The 12,026-nt window shown below is 46.3% G+C and overlaps 1 protein-coding gene and 1 long non-coding RNA gene across 2 annotated transcripts in view; one reads left to right on the plus strand and one right to left on the minus strand.

Annotated features, from left to right (window-relative positions):
• The window catches only part of EXT1 (exostosin glycosyltransferase 1), a 159,344-nt gene that overhangs the window by 129,055 nt on the left and 18,263 nt on the right, over positions 1-12,026 (minus strand).
• On the plus strand, positions 780-4,007 carry LOC109366874. The gene is made up of 2 exons (XR_004159320.1): positions 780-2,690; positions 3,944-4,007. It is a non-coding gene; the product is annotated as an uncharacterized LOC109366874 (long non-coding RNA).

Below are 12,026 nucleotides of genomic sequence, written 5' to 3' on the forward strand. Positions count from 1 at the left end.
CCTTTCCTCTTCTCAGAGATGAAGAAAAGAAAGAAGGGATTGGCAAGACGCATTTAAACTCTAAAATAATCCTTTCAAATGACATTTTGCCAGGAAATTCCCTTCAATGCAACACAAAAGAATTAATACAAATAGACTACCCTTGTAAAGAGAATTGAAACATTCCCATTCTCTCTCTGGTGCTAAAACCTTTTAGCAGAACCACTGTAAAATATTTTCATTCAGGAACACGAGCACAATACACCAGATTTTTTTTCTTGTTTCAGAGGTACCAAAGCCCTTAGTGCTCTAATCCTCCCTCAGCAGCCCACCACTCACAGCCCGCTCAATCCCCACCTCGCACTGCTGCTTCCCTTTCCCCCCACGCTCCACGTGTGCAGTGAAATGTTCCCTTCCACTCCCATTCCCTGACTTTCCCCCAAACCAAAGCTCTCATTACTTATTTCAAATTGTTCCTGCAGACCCCAGTTTGAGCAGGAGAGCACCTCAAGCCTTTTCTCCTGACACCAAGTGAGGGAGGATGCATTCCTGGGGATGCTGCTCCATGCTCACACATCAGCACTGGCTGCTGCCTGTTGCACTGTCCCATCCTCAGCAGAAGCCCGTGCACGTAACAAGCTGCAGGCTCCATGTTGTGCAGAGCAAGCCCTGCTCTATACCAGCTGCTCCAGCTGCCTTCAGCTGTTCACGATCATCCTGCCCCAGGGTTTAGCACCTGCAGCAGGGAGAAGGGCTCATGCTCTGCATTGGGCCAGACACCAGGGCACCAGCTGGTGATAGATTTTTTCCCCCCAGTTTTCCTGATAAAGATGCTGCAGAAAGTCGAGCAACTGGCCAAGCGAAATGAAGGCTCTTAACTTCTGCTTAATTTCTGCTCCCTCAGGCTTTGCTTGCTTCCCTGGAAGGAAATCCTCACCAGCACAGGGGGCCAGCACAAAGCTGAGATGCTGCTTCAATCCACCTATGAAATATTTGGGCAGATACATGAGATCTAAGGGAAGCCTGGGTCCCACATAGCATGCTTTTACTGAAAATATAATCTGTACATATGCACAGCAGCCGTGTGCACGGGGGAACTCCTGCCTCTCTTGGGAAGATGGGGCCATAGGCTCCATTCATTCGAGATACTGGAGACCAAGGCTATTTGAAGGAGAACTGGTGTTCGGAAGGATTTCCCCTCATGCTTCCGATCACCACAGCACAGATTGTCTGCACACCTTTCAAATCTTACTGAAAAAAAAAGAAAAACTAACTTCCTACCCTCTAATTTCAGTGGGTACTGCCTGTACTCACCACTCTGGACTGCAAGAATCACTCCTAACTGAAAGCAGTACACAACCACTGTGGTCAGCAGCTTTTAGAGATGGGGTCCATAAATCAACATGCTCACAGAGCCTGAGATTTGCAGTAGATTCATGACCCGCTCTCATGCCCACAGGCCATTAGCCACAAGGCCACCTAATAGCAAGGACACAGTGGCAATTCCATGGAGAGGCCAAGCAGCCTACATGCACATGGGCATGCTCCAACTTCATGTGAGGGACCACAGCAAAGCCACTGGGAGAAGGAAATCTGCAGTGCTGGGATCTCTGAACTGAACTTTGTCCTAGTACAGCATCCAAAACAAGCAACACGGAAAGACACTCATTTTCCAGGCAAACTCACTATGTGTTCCATAGGCAGTGGAAACAGAAATATTAGTTCTTCCATGAAAGCACCACCTGTGCCTAGTCTGGCTTTAAACACAATCCCAAACCCATATTTAGATGCATACAATCCAGGTTCAGCTCCTATCGTCACTGAGCACCTGCAATCCCAGCCAGACAGGAAGGATTTCTGCAGAGCTCATGGTCAAGCTTTGAGGCCTGAGCCATCTGACCAATCTCTTAATGCCATGTCAGGATGAGAACTGCAGCCTGGGGCACTCACTTCTCTCCTACAACACTCACACACCTTGTGTAGCATACGGCTGCTGTGATCTAGTGGCTCCACTTTATTCAGTCTGCGTAGCCAATATCCAGCCCATACCTCAAATGGTGTCAGTCACAGCACTGCCACTGCACATATGTGGCAGGGGGCCCCAATCAGCATCACCCCACGTTTCATATGGGGCAGCCCCATGCCCTCCAGGGTGCTGGCAAACAATGTGTGTGTGTCCCAGGGCACAGGCATGGTGAGGAGTACCAAGAATGCAGTGCTTGTGCCTGTTTTCTCACTGCAAACACTGAAAGTGCTTGACTGGGGTAGAAGATAAACTCTTCCTTCTGCCCCTGCTTTGCTGGATTAGATGGATTCACTCACACACCAGTTACAACTCTGAGTTCAAGTGGAAGATTTCCCTTTCCTTCCTCTTGAATGTTTCTTGTTACAGGAGATTGAGTCAGTGGGACACCTGGGGATCAGACCGAACGGATTCCAGCACAGAATCAGAGCCTCAAAGCCAAATCCCACTATCACTGAAATGTTGCTAGGTATCTTTGTTATTCTGCCCAATACCTCATGTTTCGGTGCTGTCAAAATGAAGGTGTTCTCTTAGCACACGGATGCACTGGCTGGCATTGTTACTGTGCTCTAGGAGCATTATGTGGTGCTTCCAGCTCCTGGAACCCAACAGGGGCTGCTGGAGCTCACCCTCCTGCCTAAGGAACCTGCAGGTGCAAGGATAAACAGTGAGATACACATAAAAACAGGTACGTGCTACAGTAATTACATGGGGCAGTCACGGTGAATATCAGCGTGGCTGGTTGCAGACTGCATTTGTTAAAGAAAAGTGCAACCAAACAAGTTTCAAGAGAGATTTTTAGTACGTGTGTATATTTTGCTATCAGCAAGGGCACAAAGATTACCAGCCTGAGTCCCAGGGACTCATTAGCTCCAGCTATCGACCCACAAAGCAAACCTCATTTTCTGGGAAGAGCTGGGCAGGGACGCCCAGGCTGACCCACACCGCAGTGCGTTTCGGTCCCTGCCCGCAGGCACGTCGGCACCCGCTGCCTCCCCAGCCAAGCAGCAACGCCGGGATCTGATCCTCCCTTTGTGTGAGGATACTCATTTGGAGGGGGGTGATGGGATACTAACATCAGGGTTTAACTCAAACACACAAAAGCCAGGAAATTCACAGCCAGGGCTGAAAATGTGTGCTGACACGGCAGCATTATCTCCTGCCATTAAGCCTTTTTGGCTCTTTTGGCACAACCGCCTCAGTTTAAGCCTGCGTGTCAGCAGAGATTTTCAGCCTGCCGCCTGAGTTTCTTTGCTTAACTCAAGCTGCTGGTGTTGCTCAGATATATTCCTCTTAACACCAGACGAACATCTAACGAGGACTGAGTGCACGTACTCACGCCGTTCCTAGCGGCATGCTTTCCCCTCCGTCCTCCAGCAGCCACGAATTGGGCACAAACCACCCCCAGACCCTGCCCTCCCAACGTGGGCACACAAAGAGGCCTGTGCGGCGCTGAGGGGCGCGGAGGGCAGAGCCATCTCTGCAGCGCTGGCTGTGCAGCACGGCTCATTTCCCACCGTTAAACGACCCGCCAAGCAACAGCGACGCGATCCCGATGTGCTCCTCAGGCCCAGGCTGTTTGCTGAGTTGAGAAATGACTTAAATTACAGAGAACTACCATGAGATCCTATCTCACCGGGAACAAAATGAGCTAACTTAGCTCTCTAAACCAGGCACTTTAGAAATTACAAGCTAATCTAATTAGAGACTTTATCTTGTCTGTTACAAGCCACTTGTTATAGATTTACCAGCAAATTAACAAAGGGGAGGTGACTTCCATTAGCCCACAATATAGCCTCATTCAATGGACTTGCCAGAAGGACCTGCCATCAAATGAAAGGACTGGGTTGGATTTTACAGCTTGAAAGACACACAGCATCATCTATAAATAATTGAAACTGTGTCTCAGGGTGAAAGGGCCATTGTTCATTTTTATTACAGGTGTGGGGAGAAGCGCTATGGGGAAGGCAAGAGAACGTTACAGATTTATCTAAGAAAAAAAAAAGCAAAATGAAGCTAAACAAAGCAGAAGGATGTCTTTAGGACAGCAGTTTCAGGTGTGCAGGGGCAGGAGCTGTGCTGTTCACACACCAAAGGGATGAACCCAACCACGCTGTGCAGGGAAGAGAAAGGAGATACTGGTGACAGATACATTTGCATTTTGTGGAGACTCTGAGTGCTGCAGAACTAAAGTTCCTGTTAAAACAGTATAATATAATAGAGCTGCTTAGGAGGATTTTTCCAGATGAAACTAATCCATTTTAGACTTCAGCAGTTTCACAGCCACTCGAAGCCTAAAACTAAATCAGTAACATCGTTAGCATCAAACAAGCTCAGCCCCAGTTCTGGTTCACTGGGCAACCACAGCAATATTTGTCTTATCACAACGAGGCCAAGGTACAGTCGGAGGCAGACACGTTCCTTTTGATGGCAGTGACATCATTTTGACAGTAAAGTGACAGTAAAAATTTGGCAGGCGATAAACTCCTCTCCCTAAATGCCGCTGCAACAGTAATAGCTGTCAGGAGTGCACAACGTCTCAGGCTTTACAGCCTAAACCCAAAGAGCCTGCATCTCCGTGCATTAATCTGACTGGCAATCAGAAGGTCACAGCCTGCTTCTCACCAGCTCCATGCAGAATCCATTGCAGAACCCATCAGCGGGGAGGGCAGAGCTCCCCGGCCAGACAGGCACATTAATCTGCCCCAGCCGATGAGCTGATGTGAGCCCGGGGGAGATAACCCTGGTCCCAAACCCACTAGAGACTGGGAACCTCGAGCTGAACTCATGACATCTTCCTCACAATTAACCACAAAAAAAAGATGAAAGTGGGAGTGGGAGAGGTTGCTTGGAGACATAACCCCAACACTCATTGGTTAGCAAGAAACAAGCAGAAATAAAATTCAAGGCTATGAGATGTCCCCCTCCCCACAAATGTTTTATTCCATAGATGATGGAGGACTCAGTCAGTCAAGATCTGCAAATTGGTAGGCAGCACATTCTGTGCTGTCTGTCAGTATTACACATCCTAAAGGGCTGAATAAATAATTGAAGAATAAATAATTGTGCCAGGGCTTTGTCTCATGGGCCATTTTTATAGATTGCTGTCTAATGATAGCACCATCTGCGACACTCTGCATTAATATGGGATAAAATTACATAGCGCTTTGTTTGCTCTGACACTGTGATGTTATGATGTCTCTTAATATTATCTCGAATAAAAGGCTAGAACAATGATGGAAGTGTCCCAATTGTTAGGAAACTCTCGTTTAGGGAAAACCAACTTTAAGCAATCAGAGACATTCTCCCCCAGGGACGGACCAGGGAAGACTGGGAAAGCCTCGCTGTTTCCAGTACACGTCCTATCAACGTAATTAAAAAGAGAGGAGCTTGTTAGTGTGTTTTTGTTATTCAAGTCCAATTCAGAGGAGGTAGGTTAAAAGTGCAATATTGCAAGGCGCAGCCCAGCTCCCTCAGGTGAGCTGCACTCAGACCTTGTCCCTGCCTCGACACAGACAGAGATAAGCACAGGCTCTCAGTCTCTAATTCCAAGGGAAATAAAATGACTCCAATCAGTTCAATCTGAAATAGAAGCACACCATGGGTGATGGGGGATCCCTACGAGGAGACAAAGGCTGTTTGCATGGCAAAGCAAGCAACCTTTAGCTCCGTGATAGGACCACCACCTGCTTTCTAGTAATGCATTACTCTCCTTAACAATTTTCTGCCCAAGAAACATTCTTGCTTTTATTTTTGGAAAAAAAAGCCTGAAACCACAGTTAAATATTCACCTGCAATACAGCTTAAAGAGGCCTGCACTTTGCTGCACTTCACACCCTCAGGACATAGACAGCTCTCCTCTCCTGAAACTGCAAGTGAGTAACATCCTTCTCTCCCTCCCCACAGAGGCACAGGATGACAGGGACACAGCAATGCTCCCTTCACCCCTCACTGCATGGCTGTACTCACGGGGACGAGCAGCTGCTGGCCTGCTGGGTCTGTGCAGATGGGAGTTAATTTGGAGTTGAAGGAGGCCAAAGAAATATATTTGCTGCCTCAGAGCTATCGCTTACCTGTGGAGCAAATTGTGAAATTCTAAATAGGCTTTGCAGAGCACAGTCTCACCACCTTTGCAAGCTCCCAAGCCTAGAAGTGAGCATTTCAATTTTCACATCCCAGCATAGCAGCATGCGTGAGATGTTTGGCAGATGGGGCAGATCCCAGCGTTAGGATACCCGTAATGTCAGGGCTGCCATCGAAGGCTTCAGGAACCAATTTGCAAAACAAGGGTTTTCAAACTCTCTATGGATCAAATGGAGCAAGAGACACAAAGGATGAGGGCTTGCCATGGGATTTGGAGAATAAAGCCTTCCGGATGCTCCAGTCACTGGGAATACACTGAAGGGAAAAGCCTCTTGCCTCCAAGCCTTTCTCCTACTATCAGCAAAATCTGCTTAAATCATTCAAGCCCGCCCTGCCACCAAACTAGCACAGGCTGGTCTGGTCTTTGGAGGCTAAGTTGTAACTGGATTAATAATTTTTAAAAAAGACGTTAGCAGGAAGGTGCCTCTAACCAGTACAGCACTGCTCCAAGCAGATCACCATCAGATCTGTATTCTCACCCCAGCAGACGACAGCTGAAATAACAGTAGCATGCAGTCCAGTTTCTCTCAGACCTCAGCAACCCTAATGTGACATGCTCCTAAGCACACAAATGCAACATGACAACAGTGGGAAACCTCTTCTGCAGAAGGCCCAAGTGGGGCTTTCAAACATAGGTGAGCACCGACACATTGACCACGATGCACACATGTAGGAATGTCGATTGGTGACCGTAGTTCACATAAAACTCTCAGGCTTTAGCCCCAGACTTGTATTAAAGGGAACCTACCAAGAGCCAAAACCAACAGTGGCAGCTTTGCCATCCAACCTCATCGATTCACCTTCTGGATGTGATTCCAGCGCTCCCTGTTACAGACTGTGCAAAGGCGAGATAGCACAGATGCTAAACAATGAGGCCCTGTGATTTATGGGGGGGTGTAACCGGGTCTACAAATCAAGTAAAACAAGCCCAAGCAAAACAAAATACAATTGAGAGGTGTGTTCAGCACGGATAATGTATTGATAAGTTCCCACTTTATTATTTTCAGAGGTTGCACCTAAAAAATCTCCTAAAATAACTTCAGCTGTGGGGACACATTCTTCTTCCTGTTGGCAGATGGCAACTTAAAAATAGGAAAAAATCCAATATTCCTCTGCATCTGCAGCAGGGAAAAAGGGATCTGTGCCCCACGCTGGTGGGGTTTTGGCCACTGCAAGCAGCTGTGGCACTCAAAGGAGTTCAACCCAAATCCTATCTGAAAATGGCACCGTGCAGAGCTCATCGGGGCTGTGAAGGAAGGAGCAGGAAAGAGGAGGAGAAGGCAGTTAGGCCTTGCAAACTGCAGAAAAAAAGGAGGGAGGAAAAAAAAGAAAAGAACATATCGAGACCGTAACATCATTAGGGTAAAATTTTTACAGCTCAAAATGGGAGGAGGTGCAGAAGATATGAGCTGCGCACGCTTGCCGCTGCCTGCTCAGGCCTGCTCAGGGTGAAAGGGGTTGCTTTTATCAAAGGAGAGCTATCAAAGAAAATAATAACAACAATACAAAGTACTGCTCTTGGCATTAAATATTCATGGCAGCAGCTACAGCATGGCTAATGGAAAGTGTCCGTAAAGCCTTAAAAAACTTTGTTAATGCACAGAGACTGGCAGAGGTCACAGCACGCTCGGAGCAAATTGGGAGCCATCGAACAAAAATAGTTTGTCCCTTTTTGAAACAGCACTAAAAAGCTGTGCATTTACTGCAGTGAGACCAAACCAGCTGAAGGCACCAAGGAGGGTTATACATGCTCATTAACACCACTCTGGGCAGCCGGTTGGCAAAACCACACTTTGCCAAAGCAAAGATCAAATCAAGACACCTGTTACTTTGTTCTGCCGGGGATCTCAGAAAGCTCAGCACCCACATATACAGGAGATGGCATTAAGAAACCAGTATGTTAGTCACATTAGCAGTTATTTTTTTTTTGTGAAAGATTTGAAGACACGGGGATCTGTCAATTCAGTCACTTGGTTCCGTTCATCTGCACTGGGTTATTTATGTCCTATGGCTTGCTCAGCTTCCCAATCATTTGTATAAAGAGGTTTGCACTCTTTAATTTTTTAATTAAAAAACAGAGTGAAGAAAACATGTGATTCACTCCCAGGACATAGAAAAATGGAAAAAGAAACCACCCACCAACACATGCAAACATTTCCTAGAAAGTCAACAACTGGCCTTTTCAGGTTAACATTCATGGCATTCCACAACCTTATTTTACATAGAAAAGGTCACCATCCCTTTTCCATCCTGAACATCATTAACTCTCTCTGTTCTGCAGGCTGCAATACCTACCTTCCACAGATCAGGCAAAAAGTGTGACAGTCCCTTGCCCATTCCACATGAAGTCCCATTTGGCCAACAATTTCCTTCCCAGTTTCTTTGTTTTTAGAGTAATTTCACAGTAAAAATCTCAAACTAATTAACTGATGTTCTTGCACAGGCTTTCCCTACACAGTACCTTCAGTGTAGATACTAAATACCAATAGCTTTAACGTCTTAAGCTTTATGTCTGTTAAGGGGAAAATTGACAGACCAGAAGAACAACTCGAAGCCCCAAGCACAGCACAGAATTCATATTCAAGACATTTCCCGATGAAGTTCGGCATATTTGATCACACTTTCTCAAAATAGTGTTTTTATTTATCTAGACTTCGCCACAACAATAAATTAAATCCATACAAAGCCAGAAAGCATCAGAGATGCCATTATCCTCAATAGACTTGCATCAAGGATAAACATAACTTGCAGTGCCCAAAGGAAAGATAGTAAAGTGCCCAAAATAAGATATTAAGAGCCAAATTAATTGGTGACATAAGCAGGTACAAGTACATTGAGTGAAATGGAGTAGCTTATGCCTGCAATGAAAATAACCATAAGCATTTAGCATTTTCTTCCTCAAGTCTTTGTTTAAACGAATCTGAATTTATTAGTCTTCTGCTGAATAGATATGATAAATTCCTATTGAAATTATCCTCTAGTGAGCAGCAATAAATACTTGGCAATATTCTTTCAAGTGAGCCATTATTTTCATCTGGCTAAGAGCAAATCCAGGTTTTCTGCAAACACAGATGAAAGCCATCTTCAGTGCAATAGGCAAGTGCAAAACAGCATGGTGCTGTTGAGGAACAGGGAAACCTCCCCAAGCTCCACAGGTGGAGCAAATCAGATGCTCCTCCTTGACTGAGTCTACGCTGTAACAATATAAAATATGTCCATACATAATGTACTTGCTCCTATAAAATGCTAGAGGTCAAAACTTTCAGGGCATAATTTAACAATGAAAATATGCACTGCATATCAGATCAGCTCAGATCAGAATAACCCCCTGTGATTCAGATGGAAACAGTTAACTAGAGGCCTGCTACTCCACCTGGACTGTCACAGCTCCATGGAGCCAGATGAGATTCACCCATAAAGTGCTGAGGAAGTTGGCAGAGGCAATTGCCAAGCCACTTTCCATCATCTATCAGTAGTCCTGGTCAACCAGAGAGGTCCCAGAGAACTGGAGGCTTGCCAGCGCGACTCACATCTACAAGAAGGGTCATAAGGAGGATCCGGAGAACTATAGGCCTGTCAGCTTGACCTCAGGGCCAAGGAAGGTTATGGAGCAGATTGTCTTGAATGCAATCACATGGCATGTGTGGTACAACCAGGTGATAAGGCCCAGTCAGCATGAGTTCATGAAAGGTCTGCCAAATCAACCTCATCTCCTATGACTGAGTGACCCATCTGGTGGATGAGAGAAAGGCTGCTGACGAAGTCTGCCTTGACTTCAGCAAAGCTTCTGACACTGTCTCCCACTGTATTCTCCTGGAGAAGCTGGCAGCCCGTGTCTAGAACAGGTACACTTCTTGCTGGAGGGCTGGAGGGCCAGGCCCAGAGAGTGGTGGTAAATGGAGTTAAATCCAGCTGATGAGAGACACAGACGGTGTTCCCCAGGCATCGGTACTAGGGCCTGTTCTGTTCATTATCTTTACTGATGACCTTGCTGAGGGGATTGAGTGCACCCTCAGTAAATCTGCAGACGACACCAAGCTGGGAGAATCCCCCATCTGCCAGGGGGTATGAAGGTCCTAAAGAGCGATCTAGGCTGGATCACTGGGCTGAGGCAATGGGATGAAGATAACAAAACCAAATGCTGGGTACTGCATTTCAGTCACAACAACCCCATGCAGTGTTAAAGGGGGGCAGGTTGGCTGGAAAGCTTTGTGGAGGAAAAGGATCTGGGGGTGCTGGTCGATGCTCTGCTGAAAATGAGCCAGCAGTATGCCTGGGAGGCCAACAAAGCTAACGGCATCCTGACTTGTATCAGAGATAAGGTATTCAGCAGGACTAGGGAGGCAATCATCCCCCTGTACTCAGCTCTGGTGAGGCCACAACTTGCGTGCTGGGTTTAGCTTTGGGCTCCTCACTGCAAGAAAAACATTGAGGCCAGAGAAGAGCAGCAAAGCTGTGAAGGGTCTGAAGCGTAAGTCTTAAGGGGAGCGGCTGAGGAAGCGGGAATTGTTCAGTCTGGAGAAGACACCTTATTGTCCTCTATAACTACCTGAAGGGAGGTTGTGGTGAGGTGGGGGTCCACCTCTGCTCCCAAGTAACAGCAATTGGACAAGAATGGCCTCAGGTTGCACTAGGGGAGGTTCAGGTTGGATTTTAGGAATAATTTCTTCTCGGAAAGAGTGGAGAGCTACTGGAACAGGCTGCCCAGGGAGGTGTTCAAGAAATGTGTGGACATGGCACTAAGGGACATGGTTTAGTGGGTAATATTGGTGGTAGGTGGATAGCTGGACTACAGAATTGGTTGTGGAGGTCTTTTCCAACCTTAATGATTCTAAGATTCTATGATAACAAACAAACAAACAAACAAACTGGAATAGGGACACAGATACTACTTGTCATTAGGAAGAGAAGAAATCACTCCTTGTCAAACTGATCATCTAAACATACATACACAAATTGTTCCCATATAGGAGAAAAAAATATATATTTTTAATAGCATCCAATCTGTGCTCCATTACACAAATACACGTCTGTGCGTCACCTCAGCACTTCCCAGTATCCTCCAGCTGAGGCATTTAACAGATGGGTGTTGTGAGCCACTTTCAAGCATTGCTGCTTAATTCTAGAGGAGATAAAACCCTTTTGAAGTTGCTGGCTCAGGAAGTTCAGAGGTCAGGCTGCTCGCCTAATTTGCTCTTATACAAAGATCCAAAGCAGGAAATGCCTCATCTTTTAAACCTTCCACTGAAGATATCATTTATGGTGAACTGTCAACCACCATTGAGTTTGTTTCACACAGCAGTGCGTAGCCCTGCATCTCAGCATGCTCAGGTAGGATGGGCACTTGGTGGAGCACAAGCTACCAGATGTATTCACACTATCACATCATCATATTTCAGGTATTTGTTTAATGAAATGTGAATCAGTGAGTGAGTTCACATGAGAGATGATCTTTGCATCCCATACCCATCCACCAACAGAAGCTCTAGAAGTCAGCTCATCTCGTTATTGGCTGGAGGTGCCTCCTCATTGTCCAAACCCAAGCAGTGTAACCCTGATTCTACCAAACACACATGGGAAGAAACAGAGCCATGAGGGAACAAAAAGCTGATGCACTGAGAATGCTGCTTTGCAAATTCTTAATTCTCTCCCTCCTTCCATCCTTAGGCTTTCACACACATTGTTTATCTTTTAATCCAGGAGCCTTACACAGGGAAGAACCATCATTATAACATAATCCAGGATCTGGGCCAACATATGACACAGAGTAGCCCTAAATCTCCTAAAGCCCTTCAAAGGAAGCAAACCCAGCAAGCCAAAGTTCATGCCGTTCTGCAGCACCGCAGTTTATTTAGTCCTAATATGCTGCCCTCCTCGGGAC

Source organism: Meleagris gallopavo, chromosome 3 (genome assembly GCF_000146605.3).
Source record: "Meleagris gallopavo isolate NT-WF06-2002-E0010 breed Aviagen turkey brand Nicholas breeding stock chromosome 3, Turkey_5.1, whole genome shotgun sequence".
NCBI lineage: Eukaryota > Metazoa > Chordata > Aves > Galliformes > Phasianidae > Meleagris > Meleagris gallopavo.